We start from the raw sequence: 12,588 nt of genomic DNA on the forward strand, positions 1-12,588 counted from the left end.
AACAAACTTTTTGTAGCTTTAACTTAAGTAGGTCGTTAATAGTCAGTCCCTTCAGGAAAACAGCCAAATCAAATAACATACAGCATTGATGTCAATTACAGTGACAAATTTTCACCGTTTGTGACTAATTAAAATAAAATAATATTACAAATAAATAAAACACATGGAGGTGGCACAGCAGCATAGTGGACTCACACTTCCAGGGTCGAGGGTTTAATTTCCCATTTGGGGCTGTTTGTGTGTGGAGTTTGTGTTTCACATGGTGGGTTTTCTTTGGGTACTTTGGTTTCCTCCAGAAGTCCAAAGACATGCAATTTAGGTTAATTGGCATTCGCAAACTGCCTGTGTGTGCCCGGGGTGTGCCCTGTGATAGCTTGGCACCCTATCCAGTTTGTAACCCCACCATATGCCTCGAGTCTCCTGGGGTATACTCCAGGCCTTTTGCGATCCTGTACAGGATAAGCGGGTATAGAAGATGACGAAGAAATAACTGAATGAATGAATAACACAAGGAGTTTTTACTTTTAGTTTAGAAACTAAAGTGCATGAAATGAAGTAAAATATAAGACACACAAATCCTGGAGGGAGTGAATTGCATCTTCTGATGCAAGTTGAATTCAGAATTAACTGATACTGCAGCTAGATCAGACATGGTTGACTTGTGGATATGGACTGGTGATGTATTTACACAGCTTGAATAGTGGACTAGGAAAAAACTGATAAAGATACAATCTGCATAAGTGTGAAGAGAGTAAAGCAGTTTATCTGTTCATGTGTTTATGGAAATTGTTAAGCTGAAGGCAACTCATTGAAAAAGGGAAAGACTTTCATTTTTATTTCATTTTCTCTCTCTGACCTGATTAGTGCAGTTGTGTCATGGCTTGTTTAAAAAATATCTATTGAGGAAGAAAAGAACGTTTAAAGCCAACTTGGCAGAGATGCAGTTATTTTTCAGTTTTCAGGTCATACCTGAGCTCAGAGTCTACTAGGATTTTTTTCCCCCGAAAGGAGAAAAAAAAACATTAACACTTTAAATTCTTTTTTTTTTTTTACTGCCTACCTTTTAATGGTTAAGCATTAAATGGTAGCTTCAGAAATTTAGTTGATCCCCTTGAGCTAGAAAGATAACATTTGTGTACCTCTCAGAGCAGTGCAATAATATTCAGTAAATGAGGCACAAGTTATAAAAGAAACAGCCTGAAGAGGAAATTTTGTTGCTGCATGCAAAGAACGATAATGTCGCACTCCTTCTCTTGATTTCTCGCTCACTTCTGTTTGTTCTCTCTTTTTTTTTCACTTTGGCCTCTTCAAGTGGCCGAGATTAAATCCTCACTGCTGGCGCTGTAAAAGCCATGGCCGATAAACTGCTTGTTATTTCATTTATAATAAATAAGCATTCAAGAGCAGTCGTAATGGCAGCTTAAGTATAGTGCTTTTGACTGAAAATTTCAAAAGGCACTACTTAAACTGCGTAATTCAACTTCTTAATCCAACAAGAAGTGCAGCCTCACATTTCCAACAGAGAGGAAGTTGTTTTTTATATTTATTTATTTATTTATTTATTCATTTATCCCCCCCCCCCTCTCTTTTCTACCTCATGCACCCAGGTTGCTTTAAAGCCTTTTTCACTAATGGTTTGAAGCTCTATGAATAAAACCTCTTTTTAATAATTAATAAGCAGTTCCTGAGGATTTTTGTAAATACATGTTTGGCTGCTTTTCAGGGCTTTCCGTTTCTTGAAGTCAGCCCCATACCCCTTAAAACTTACTAACTAGCTAACTAACCAAATGTTCTGCAGTTGTATTAAATAAATATAAAAATTGCAGAGACCGTGGAAAACAAGGGATTACAGGTACTGCATAGCGGACTAGAAAAAAACTACTTAAGGTCTGCTTCACATCTTGAAGATATTAAAACACGAAGGGTACAGAATGTGGCTTCTTCCTGGATTAGTTTTGTGCAAGAATTGAGTTTAAAAAATAAGTTGATTTTATCTTCTTTATTTTTTTTTATCTTGGTACTTTAAGAGCCTTTGTGTTGTTTTTTTTTTTGGTGTGCGCTCTTTTTTCTTAAACATACACTATCATATGTGCACGACACTACAGTGCCGTCAAAACACACTGTCTAAACTGAGTGACAGCTTTGGAACTAAAACCTCTAATTTCTGATTACTTTGTGTTTATCTCCCATCTTTTGCTCTTGCGTTTGCTCTCTCTTTCCCTTTGTCTCTCTGTCTCTCTCTCTCCTATCCATTTCTCTGTCATACCTTTTCTCTTTCCTTTGTTCTCTGACTCCTTTTCTTCAGTACTTCACAAGGTCAGAGTTCTAGCATCTCCATTCCCTTTGATTTTATTCTGTCTTTCGCTCATCTAATCATACATCCTTTTCTCTTCACTTGCACATGAATTCTTTCAGGTTCATTGGTGTGTCTGATGTGACTGAGCTCACCAGGGTGAATCTGCCTGTTAAGGTTCACAAAGATGTACATAAACTGCAGGGCTGTTTAGCAGTTTGTTTTACCATGCATTTTCCTCATGGCCTTGTGTGTATTTTAAGTATAAAATCATTAAAATATAAAATTTGGATTTTGCCTTGGCAACTTGGATGTGAAAATGAGCATGGTTTTATATATCTACTAGCGTCAACTTGTAGTTTACAGGAAAAGAGTTTGTAGAAATGCTTAAAAAGGTTAAAAGCTAAACAATTATTTTTTTTTATCTTAAATGTAATCAGTAATATTATTATTTTAATTTGAAGCCCATGGATATGTCTGCTTGTTCTTCCAACTTATTAATAGAAATATATTTTTTTATGGTTAAGCATCTTATGCCTTGTTTACGCTAAGTTGTATTTCTTTCGCTGCAAGCCATCTGTACTATATATGTACAGATATTATTACAGACCTTCTCTCTTCTCTTCTTTTGCATCAATGACATTAGTTGCTACTGGCAGTACTCATTCTCAGTGTCTGTTTATTGATTGATTAATGGATTTTAATTGAGTGTGTGCTCGCTTGGGAGGGTGTTGCTTGTGTAACATCCAACAGTCTTTTGCTAAACCCAAAAGCCTGTAAAGTGCTAGTCCAATGCTCCATTTTGGTTGAAATGAAAGCAGTCACATCTGCCCCCTTATAAATCATGCAGTAGTTTTTTGAACGTGCACACACGTAGATGCAGTGCTTACACACAGATTCGCACACAAGTACACAAAAACATGCACACACATCAAAAATAACATAAAAGCAAGCTATGTTCTGACTCTGTTAGTGTTTTGTGCTTTTATTCAGAGGCATTTCCTGAATGGACCCTTTTTGATACATGCCATGCTCTTTGTGATTGAACCTTCAGCAAAGAAATTCTTTGTAAGCTGTATGTGTTTAAATATTGCATTAGATGTTTTTTAAGTACACATTGCATTTTTGTGCTCTGGCATGTGTATTTATATTTATTGTAGAAAAAAACATAAAATCTGCTATATCTTTCATGTAAACATAACATGAAAATAATGTAAATTCAGTCTTTTTTTTCACAGGATTAAGCTTTTTTTATTGTTTTCCTGAAACAAATTATATGGTTCTTGCATTAATGTGTTTCAAAATATTGTCCGTATAAAGTTTAATACAGCCGAGATGAAAAAGTCTATGGTTGGTATTTAACCAACATCACATGAGAGGGTGTTCTGTTGTATTGAAAATCAGCACAGCTGTGATGCTGTTGCAGATATTAGTCATACTGATATTCAGCACAACAGCATGACCAAGTATGTGTAATATTGCTTTTATACAAAAGTTCCACAATCATCACTTATTATCAACAGATTATGGTTATAAACCAGGTACAGCAGGTGGTAAACACTCATGAGAAACCTATCTGGTTTACTTTATATTTCCACTTTTCTCTTTGAGAATTACATCAGCTAACTCAGTGATCCAAGGAAAAAAAAATTGGAAGCTAGTGTGCTATGTAGGGTGTACATACCTTGTTCCACACAACAAGATGTGTCCTTGTTCAGGTGTCTAACGATTGTTAGAACACCTAATACACATATTTAAACATTCCATGCTGTTGTACTCTATATCAGCACTCTTGGAATGTCTCGTGTCCAGTCAGGTTACTTGGTCAGAATTAACTGTTGTGTAAATCACGATGAAGATGGAAAATGATCTAACATGATTAAACTTTGTTTCCATCTTTTACATCAGAAAGATGTGGCAGTTGTAACAGGGGTGTGTTTATATTTATATCCAGTGGATGTACTTGTAATATAAATAATTCAGTGCACTAAGGAGTTGTCTGTAAGCATTAGCAGACGGTTAGTTAACGGCTATGAGACTAAAAAAGGATATTTAATAAAGTGTCACTTTTTAACTGCAATTAAAAGTTCACGCCAGTGGCAGTGCACATGTTTGTGGTTGACTGGTAATGTGGTAATACAGAGAAATAATAGATAATAAGAAAATGCAATGCAAAATCTTTTCTCAACATGAACTGAATATTTCAGCTTGCCAACCTGCTGTATAGAGGAAGCATGTGATTAGACATTGGCTAAAATAAAATATTTAAAACAAGATATGTTAAAATAATAGCTTTTACTTTCCCAGGCTGCTAGCTGTTGTAGCATTGGGGAGGTTTAGGTAGCAGGTGGGTATCTGAATGAGGAAAATGAGAAAAAAAAAATCAATGGAATCAAAAAGGGAAAATAAAGACTCAATGTATGTACAGTATGAGCAGGATCCAAAGAATAGCACCGAGAGGGTTTGGTAGATACTCATAAGTACTGTGTCATTTCTGGAATAACTGGGCTTGTCCTGCGATAGCGCCCAAAAAAAGTATCCAAGATACTGTAAGTATCCAATTTGTGTCTTTTGGAGCTTAAGACTGTTCGTGAAGTTTGTACTACATTAAAAAGTTGCAGTTTTAATATTTGAATACTGACAGTTCAAGTAGTTAACTGTTTATTTACAATCCAGTGCACACCCATACGTTTATCATGATTCAGCAAAAGACAAAACCAGGGTTGTGGAATGGACATACAGTAAGTTTATACAAGTACAGCTAGTAAACCAAAGGGAAAACTACTCCAACACTCCTGGGTGTCCTCTTTTCCTCATGAGAGCTGCCTGATTCATCCTGATGCTCTACTTCTACACTGAACTTTTGTACTTTCTGCTGCTGGGACGCTCCCAAATGGATTGCCTAAAGACTGCAAAAAAAAAAAAAAAAAAAAAGCAGGTCTCTCACCCGATTTAGTGGATAATCTCAGCTGGATACTATAGACTTTTGTATAAGATTTTCATTGGAAGACTATGCATATGCTTATTGTAAACATGCTTTAAACATGTTTACAACTGCTAAATAAGAAATAAAATTGTGGAATTATAATAATTAATAATCACTCTATCTGTGTATAGTTGTATATGGATACCTAGAGTTTTTTTCTTGCAAATATTTCATTTGGTTCTCTTGTTAAGGATCTAAAGCTACATCCGATTGTTTCTAAAGTTGCTTTGTGACAATGCTGTTTAAAGGCATATACAGTACTTTGAACTGAAAACTACACGTGAGCTGCAGCCTCTGTTTCTGTTACAGTCTGATAACAGTGGTCCAAGTGGTCAAGTGACCTTATGCCAGATGGCATAAGAGGAAAAACAGCCTGTGAGCAAGGTGTGAGCAGTTATCTGTATGCTCCAGGCTTAAGAGATGAAACACATACGGTATAAAAAGTTTTTGATAAATGGGAGAGAGACTCTGTCCTATTCTAGAGACAGTCCCTCAGCATGCTGTCTATTGTCTCGTTGTGCTGTGTAGTGATGAAAGGGGTTTTCTCTCTTCACCTGTCACAAGTAGTGGGGATGATACGCGGTGCTCTGCTGCCTTGGCTGAGGAAACGGGTTCTAGGGTTTTGATGAGGACGTGCTCGTTGATTTACAGTGAAACGTGTATAAAACTGCATCATGTAAGCACCTGGTTTTCACCCGCTCATAATGCATTTTCGAACTGGATGAGAGCCATGGTGTAAATCATTGATAATGTGTTTAGTATGTACTGCAAATATTAGTCATGTAAGCACCTAATTAGATGAGTCTCTCTTGTTGGAATAAATTAATATTATTATTTCTGCCACATGGGATAACACTTGATAAGTTTCCTGGGAGGGAAATTCTGCTTCCGCTCCTGATCAGTAAACTCCATGAGGAAAAACTCTGTCACCTGTGTTTACTTTCATCCACTGTGTGTCTGACTAAGAAGAGGCCACTGTTTGTCTCACCAGATCATACTTAATAAAGCACCTAACAATTATAGATGAAACTGAGTTTTTATACCCAATCATTATATAAAAAGTAGGATATTTTGCAAAAGATGAGAAGCATAACTAATCTAAGAGTTGGAGAAAAAAAATACATATTCTTCTGTTACATTTCTAGCACATTAAAACATTTTAAAGCAGGCAAAGACACCTTGTATATAAAAAGCATACAATTCTGATTAAATGATTTGGGTGTTTAAACAGACATCTTATCAGATCTGCATCCCTGTAAACTGATAAACTGGAATCTCTAATTTAAGTGATTTCAATCGGATTGAAGAAATATTATCCATGCAGGCGTGGCTTGACAATTGTGCATTTTGCACTGTTTGTTGCAGCACATTAAGCAGAGTGGATTATTAGAGAGAGACAAAGATGTACATTTAAAGATTTGGGCTCAGTTCAACAGAATGAATGGGGGAATAGGAAAAATTGGGCACAGCTCAGCTAAATACTGATTTATGCAAATAAGCTAAAATCTAAATTTAGCCTTTCAGGGAAAAAAGTTAGATGGTTTCACCATGGAGCATTTTATTATCACGGTTTTAGTAATAATTAGTATAATTTAGTAATAATGGTAATAACATTATTACCATGAATAGGGTTATGGTGGTTCTAGAGTTACCAGATTTACTGGTTAAAAAAAAATAAAATAAAAGTAAAAAAAAATAAAAGTAATTTCTTGTAACACGTTATACCCAAATCATACATATAGATGAATTCTTCATAGATAAAGATGGAAAGGAGGGAATGACCCTTTTTTTCCCCTCCAAACTAGAATCTGCTTTGACTGCAATGTACCAATCAAATGAGATCATATCAGTTAGCTGACTATAAAGTGAATATGGTGTCTACTAAGATCGATTTTCAAAAATAAAGAAAAAAATCAGCGTCACTGACTTGATATTCGTTTCTTGTTTATAAAACTGTTGTATTAAAGCAATATTGTATTAGCAAGTGTGTAGTTATGCTAAATACAGGCAGGCTGTGATTAGCTTAGACACTCGCCCTGTGCGCTTGTGCCTAGAGCCTGATCACAGCTGTGCTGATATTCAGCATAATTGCACTGCTTGTGCCATGCTACTTGATTAACATCATGGCTCAGAAATTAGTCCACTTTAACGCAATTTTTTTTTATAGTAACAACTTGAACAGGGATTTTAATTGTAACCATTTCGCATAAATAGAATAATATTAGAATGTAATTCCTGTAAAAAGATAACGTTTTAAGCAGGAGACCCTAGCCACTGATATCTGCAAGGTTATCAGTATGCTTGCTTGTGCAAAGACCTTCATGGTTTGGTTTTATTTTATTTTATTTTAATTTTTACAGCCTACGTAACCAAATCCACCGAGACGACCACCAGGGTTTATCAAAAATAGGCTGCTACAGTATGTGGCGTCACAGAGCTCTAGGATATGATTTGCTAGAATGGACTTGAAATAGTAGTGAACCTGAGAATTGATGCCAACAGAGTGAGATCAAACTACTCTACACTCTTATCAAACTGTCAGTCACACCCTGATAACCTTCTGATTACCCAGCATGCTTCTCCCTCTATGGTCCCTCTCTCACTTCAGGGCGTAGGATCTACACAGGACTAGATGTAAGCAGAGGAGGTGAGAACTCTTGTGTTATTATACAAAAACCAGTTCAAGCTTCTAATTCCTGGCTTTATATGGCAATTACATTCCTTTTGCGTTTTTTGAGTACACTGGTGAAAAGAACAATGAAGGGGGGGGAAGACATGTCGCAAGAACTTTAGTATAGGAATATAGCAAAAAAAAAAAAAGATATGTTTTTCTCACAAAAATATCAGTAAGTACATTCTTGAAAGTTTTACTTTTTTTTCCCCCCTCCCTACATTCTCAAGAATGAAGTATCGACTGGTGACTAAAGTACTTGAATATCCAATTGTAGCAGACTTTTTAAACATATGTTAAAAAAAAAAGAGTTATTTATCTCATAGCCCTCTAGTTAACCATGAATTATCACAGAGTTTGGAGCATGATGTCTCTTGTGGCAAATCCAGTCACATACGGTATGTATTTTAAATTATGTAGATTATGTATTTGAAGGCGACAGCCAAGAGACTGCAAAAGACATTGGGTCATGAAGGGGAGGACGTTCACGGATTTTTCATTTCATTTAATCTCTGCTCAGATGGTTGAACTAACTACATTGCATGCTTAAAAAGGGAGATGACAAAAAAAAAATAACTTTTGGAATTAGTGGATATTCTCCTCGTCAAATTCTAAACTAAGATCTCATCCAATTCAGAGTCCATGGGGCTGGTTAAAAGTGGTAATGTGAGGTTCCCTATGAACCACTACCATCACCCATCACTTCTGTCATTTTATTCAAAGCCATAAATGAACCGTTACTGTTCATGCATGCGACGGGTATTGACGGACGCAATTGCAGTTCGACCAACTTTATTGAAATTCCAACAGTCAGAACAAATACAGAACATGCATGCAGGGACAGTGGTGGCTCAGAGGGATAAGGCACCGAGTTACTCATCAGAAGGTTGGCAGTTCGATCCACTAGGTTGCCACTGTCGGGCATATATATATATTTATATGCTTAGTGCTTGGTTGTGTGTAATTGAGTCCTGTGTTGTAAATTAGAAGTCAGGTGAGTTGGGACGTGTGTTGGGAATTTGTTTGTAGGCTTTTCTGTCTCTTGAAACCGGGCGCTGATTTCGGCATGTTCGTGACAGTATGAACATGTTATGTTAGGAACTTTGTCAGCAAGCTTTGGTTGAATACTTTTAAGTAAGATACAGTAGTTCATGCCATCTAAAATAAGATGCCATAGTTTTTATTTTGCTGTTGTCTTTTTCTTTTTTTTTTTTTTTTTTTGGAGGTTTGCTTATAGATCATAGGAGTTTACTCTTCTCCTTAGCACATCTGCAGTACAAAAAAAAAACAATGACCTCCTGTCTTTCTTCATGCTTCATTTTTGTTAGTTGCCTGTTGCATTCGGCACATTATAATTCTGCCTACTGATCCAGCCTTTGTTTTGAATTGCTTCTGGTGCCATTTCGAGTGGGAGATATGCTTACGGATACTGCCTGCGAGGTGATGAAATAAATACCACACACTGCAAACTGCAACATGGAGATACAGCAAGGCAGCCACATGAAATGATTGTTGATAGGAAATACCATCTGTCTCTTCTATGGCATATTTCGAACGTGTGCACGTGAGACGGTGCAAATGAGAAGGAGAGCGTATCCATTTCCGCTCGTTGAAAGAGTGTGGATGTGCCTGTTTGTGTTCCTGTTTTGGTGACAGGTATGGCACTTTCCAAATGCCATCACTTGAAATCTTTTTCTTTTGTCACTTTCATTCTCTGCACCTGTTAATTTGTGGCACCACAGAGCTGCTGATGAATGCTTCTGTTCTTCTGCTTCAGGAAACGTTGTAAATATCACTTGTTGTGCCAGTCACTTTTGTGTCCTTCCTACTCTTTCTCACCCATTCGCGCACGCACAAATTCATCAGTCTTTTTGTCAAGGCGGTTTTTAAGGGCACGCGATAATGTTATGATGTTTTAATATGACTGGGGGGAAGGTGGCTCTGCCTCCTAACAGCAACAGGAGATCAGATGAGGACAGCTATGCCTGTTCATTTAACATTTGCATTCTGTTTATGATAAGCTCATAAAAACGTCGGGTGTAAAAATGCTTCACAGTGCACCTTTAGATAGACAGTCAGCACCTTCTCGCTAGTTTATTAAATCATCTTTCTCTCTGTGTCATTAAGCTCTATTCAGGAGTGGATCATCAGCATATTCCTGATAAATGAACACGCATGTCTGATGACAGAAGAGGTCTGTTTGATGTAGAACAGAAATTAACAGATGGCAGTGGGAGTTTGTGTCTGACTTTGAAATTTAAAATTGAGTAGCTGTGGTGAGCTCGATGCTTGTAAGATGGTAAGTGCACCCACGTGGTACATGGTTCTTAAAATGCTGAAGATGCATCAGCTTTTTACATGAAAGATGAAAAATCGAGCAAAAACAGCTTGGATTTAAGGTTCTTTAAACACTCTTTTGGTTCATGGTCCTTTAAAGTGCCCATAAAATAAAAAAAATCGGTGTGTTAGACCTTTCTGTACATGTCCTATAAACTGAGTGTATACTACACAATATACTGCATTGATGACCCTTTTACGCTACATGGTTTTAATTGCATGCAGTCAGTTATTTGGTGGATGTATTTTTAGGGGTGTACAGTATGTGTGTATGCACATCACACATCATAATTTCTCATGGATGATGTGTGTACACTGAACAGTCATTCTCCTGTAAAACCATACCCAATTCAAACATCCTGCTTTTTCAAGAAAAAAACGCTACTGCTGTTTTGTCATGGTTTTGTGACTTTCTCACTATTTTGTATGGAAGAAAATAAAAGATATACTATGCATTGCATGTGAAGATGTGGACAGCAAGAATTATATGGTCTACAAATAGAAACTGGAGTTACAGTGCAAAAAAAGGAGTTGTTTCTGAATTATATCTGCTACTGTGTGAAAATGTTTGCTTGGGATTAAGACAATAGAGTTGCTGTATCTATCACACTACATGAGCTTTCTATGCTGGAGTTCTCAGTTACCGAGCCGGCAGCAGGGTTGTCACTCTTACTCACACTTTCACTCATTCTCTATACCTCTTATCCTGTACAGGGTCATAAAAAGCCTGGAGCCTATCCCAGGGGACTCAGAGCACTAGGTGGGGTACACACTGGACAGGGTGCCAATCAACTGTAGAGCACACATCCACCCACTCCCTCACACGTTCACTCACACACTACAGGCAGTTTGGAAACACCAGTAATCCTATCGTGCATGTTTTTGGACTGTGGGAGGAAACCGGAGCACAGGGAGAACATGCAAACTTCACGCACATAGACTTGAAGTGGGAAGCAAACCCCTATCCTGGGAGTGCAAGGCCACATTGCTAACCACTATGCCACTGTGGGTTGTCACCTAGCTCCAAAATTAGTTGCCTAACATGAGCTGGGGTTCAAATTGTGTAATTATTAAATTGTAAAATAAAAATAATTGTACAAATTATTTTGCATACAAATTGTATGTACTAGTCAAGTGTTCTTGAGACCAGTACTAGGCGGTATTCTGGCGTAATGGTTAGCATTGTTAGCATTGACACCTCAAGAGTCTAGGGTTTTGAGTCCTGCCTTTGGGTTCTTTCTGTGCTTGGTAGGTTTCCTTCAGGTCCTTCAGTTTTCCCATATATATTTCCCGTATAGTCCAAAGACATGCAGGGTAGGCTAATTGTTTCAAACTTGCCCGTAATACTGTATGCAAGTGAGTATGGAGGTATTTGCTCATGTCCTGTGATGGATTGGCACCCTGTCCACGGTGTACCGCTCCGAGTCCCCTGGCATACTGTAGGCTCCTGTGTCCCTGCACAAGATAAGTCATGAAGAGAATAAATAAGTGAATGTTTTATAATGGTCACTTCCAAAAAAAAAAAAAATTATTACAATTTTTAATCAGACTCGGTTAAACATTTGCTTGACAGTAGCAGCTCATTAGCAGACAACATGGTTTGTATGTGTATTTTTAGCTCTGTATCTTCCTGCACACTTTTTAAACATTGTTGGCTTGAGGGACAAAAAAAAGTCATTGGAGTTTTTTTTTTTTTTTTTTTTTTTCAAGAGAGTGGACATTTTGAAAGTTATTTATGTGACAGTTAGTTCTACCCTTACCGGAATGTCTTGCTACCTCAGACTGATCGACAACACAGTTGCACACAATTTATACACTGTCAGTGCTTGTCCATCAAGAAAAGTAAATATCATTTTAATTACCACTGAGATGTGTCAGATGTGTCTAGGTGATAATGTAGCGGCTCTCGGAAATGTATGTGTAGGATATCCTCCACTGCTAATAAAAGAATAGCTAGTTCAATCAGCTATGTTCTAAGCTGCTGTTTAAGGGGGTTAGTGGTGGTTGTGGTTGATGAGTAATTAGAATGATTAGAAGGAAATGCATCTTGCGGAATTAAATTACGTAAAGAATAAAATGAAAAACTTTTGGTCCTATGAAATTCTTTAGTTTTCTTCAGTTTGTTTGGCGCTCACAAAAATAGTTAAATAACCATCTGTCATGAAGTTCTTCGAGTGAACAAAAGATTCTATAAAGGTTCTATTAGGCCTTAATTAATATGGTGTACACAAATCTGTGAAAGTTACTTTTATTTAATTTTTATTTGATTGACCAGACAGCAACTGCTATCAAGTTTGTGGG

The 12,588-nt window shown here is 37.1% G+C and overlaps 1 protein-coding gene across 2 annotated transcripts in view; it reads left to right on the forward strand.

The window, feature by feature from the left end:
* Nucleotides 1-12,588, forward strand: part of arap2 (ArfGAP with RhoGAP domain, ankyrin repeat and PH domain 2) — an 86,207-nt gene that overhangs the window by 47,616 nt on the left and 26,003 nt on the right. The window lies entirely within an intron of this gene.

The sequence above is a fragment of the Clarias gariepinus genome, chromosome 1 (assembly GCF_024256425.1).
Source record: "Clarias gariepinus isolate MV-2021 ecotype Netherlands chromosome 1, CGAR_prim_01v2, whole genome shotgun sequence".
Taxonomy (NCBI): Eukaryota; Metazoa; Chordata; class Actinopteri; order Siluriformes; family Clariidae; genus Clarias; species Clarias gariepinus.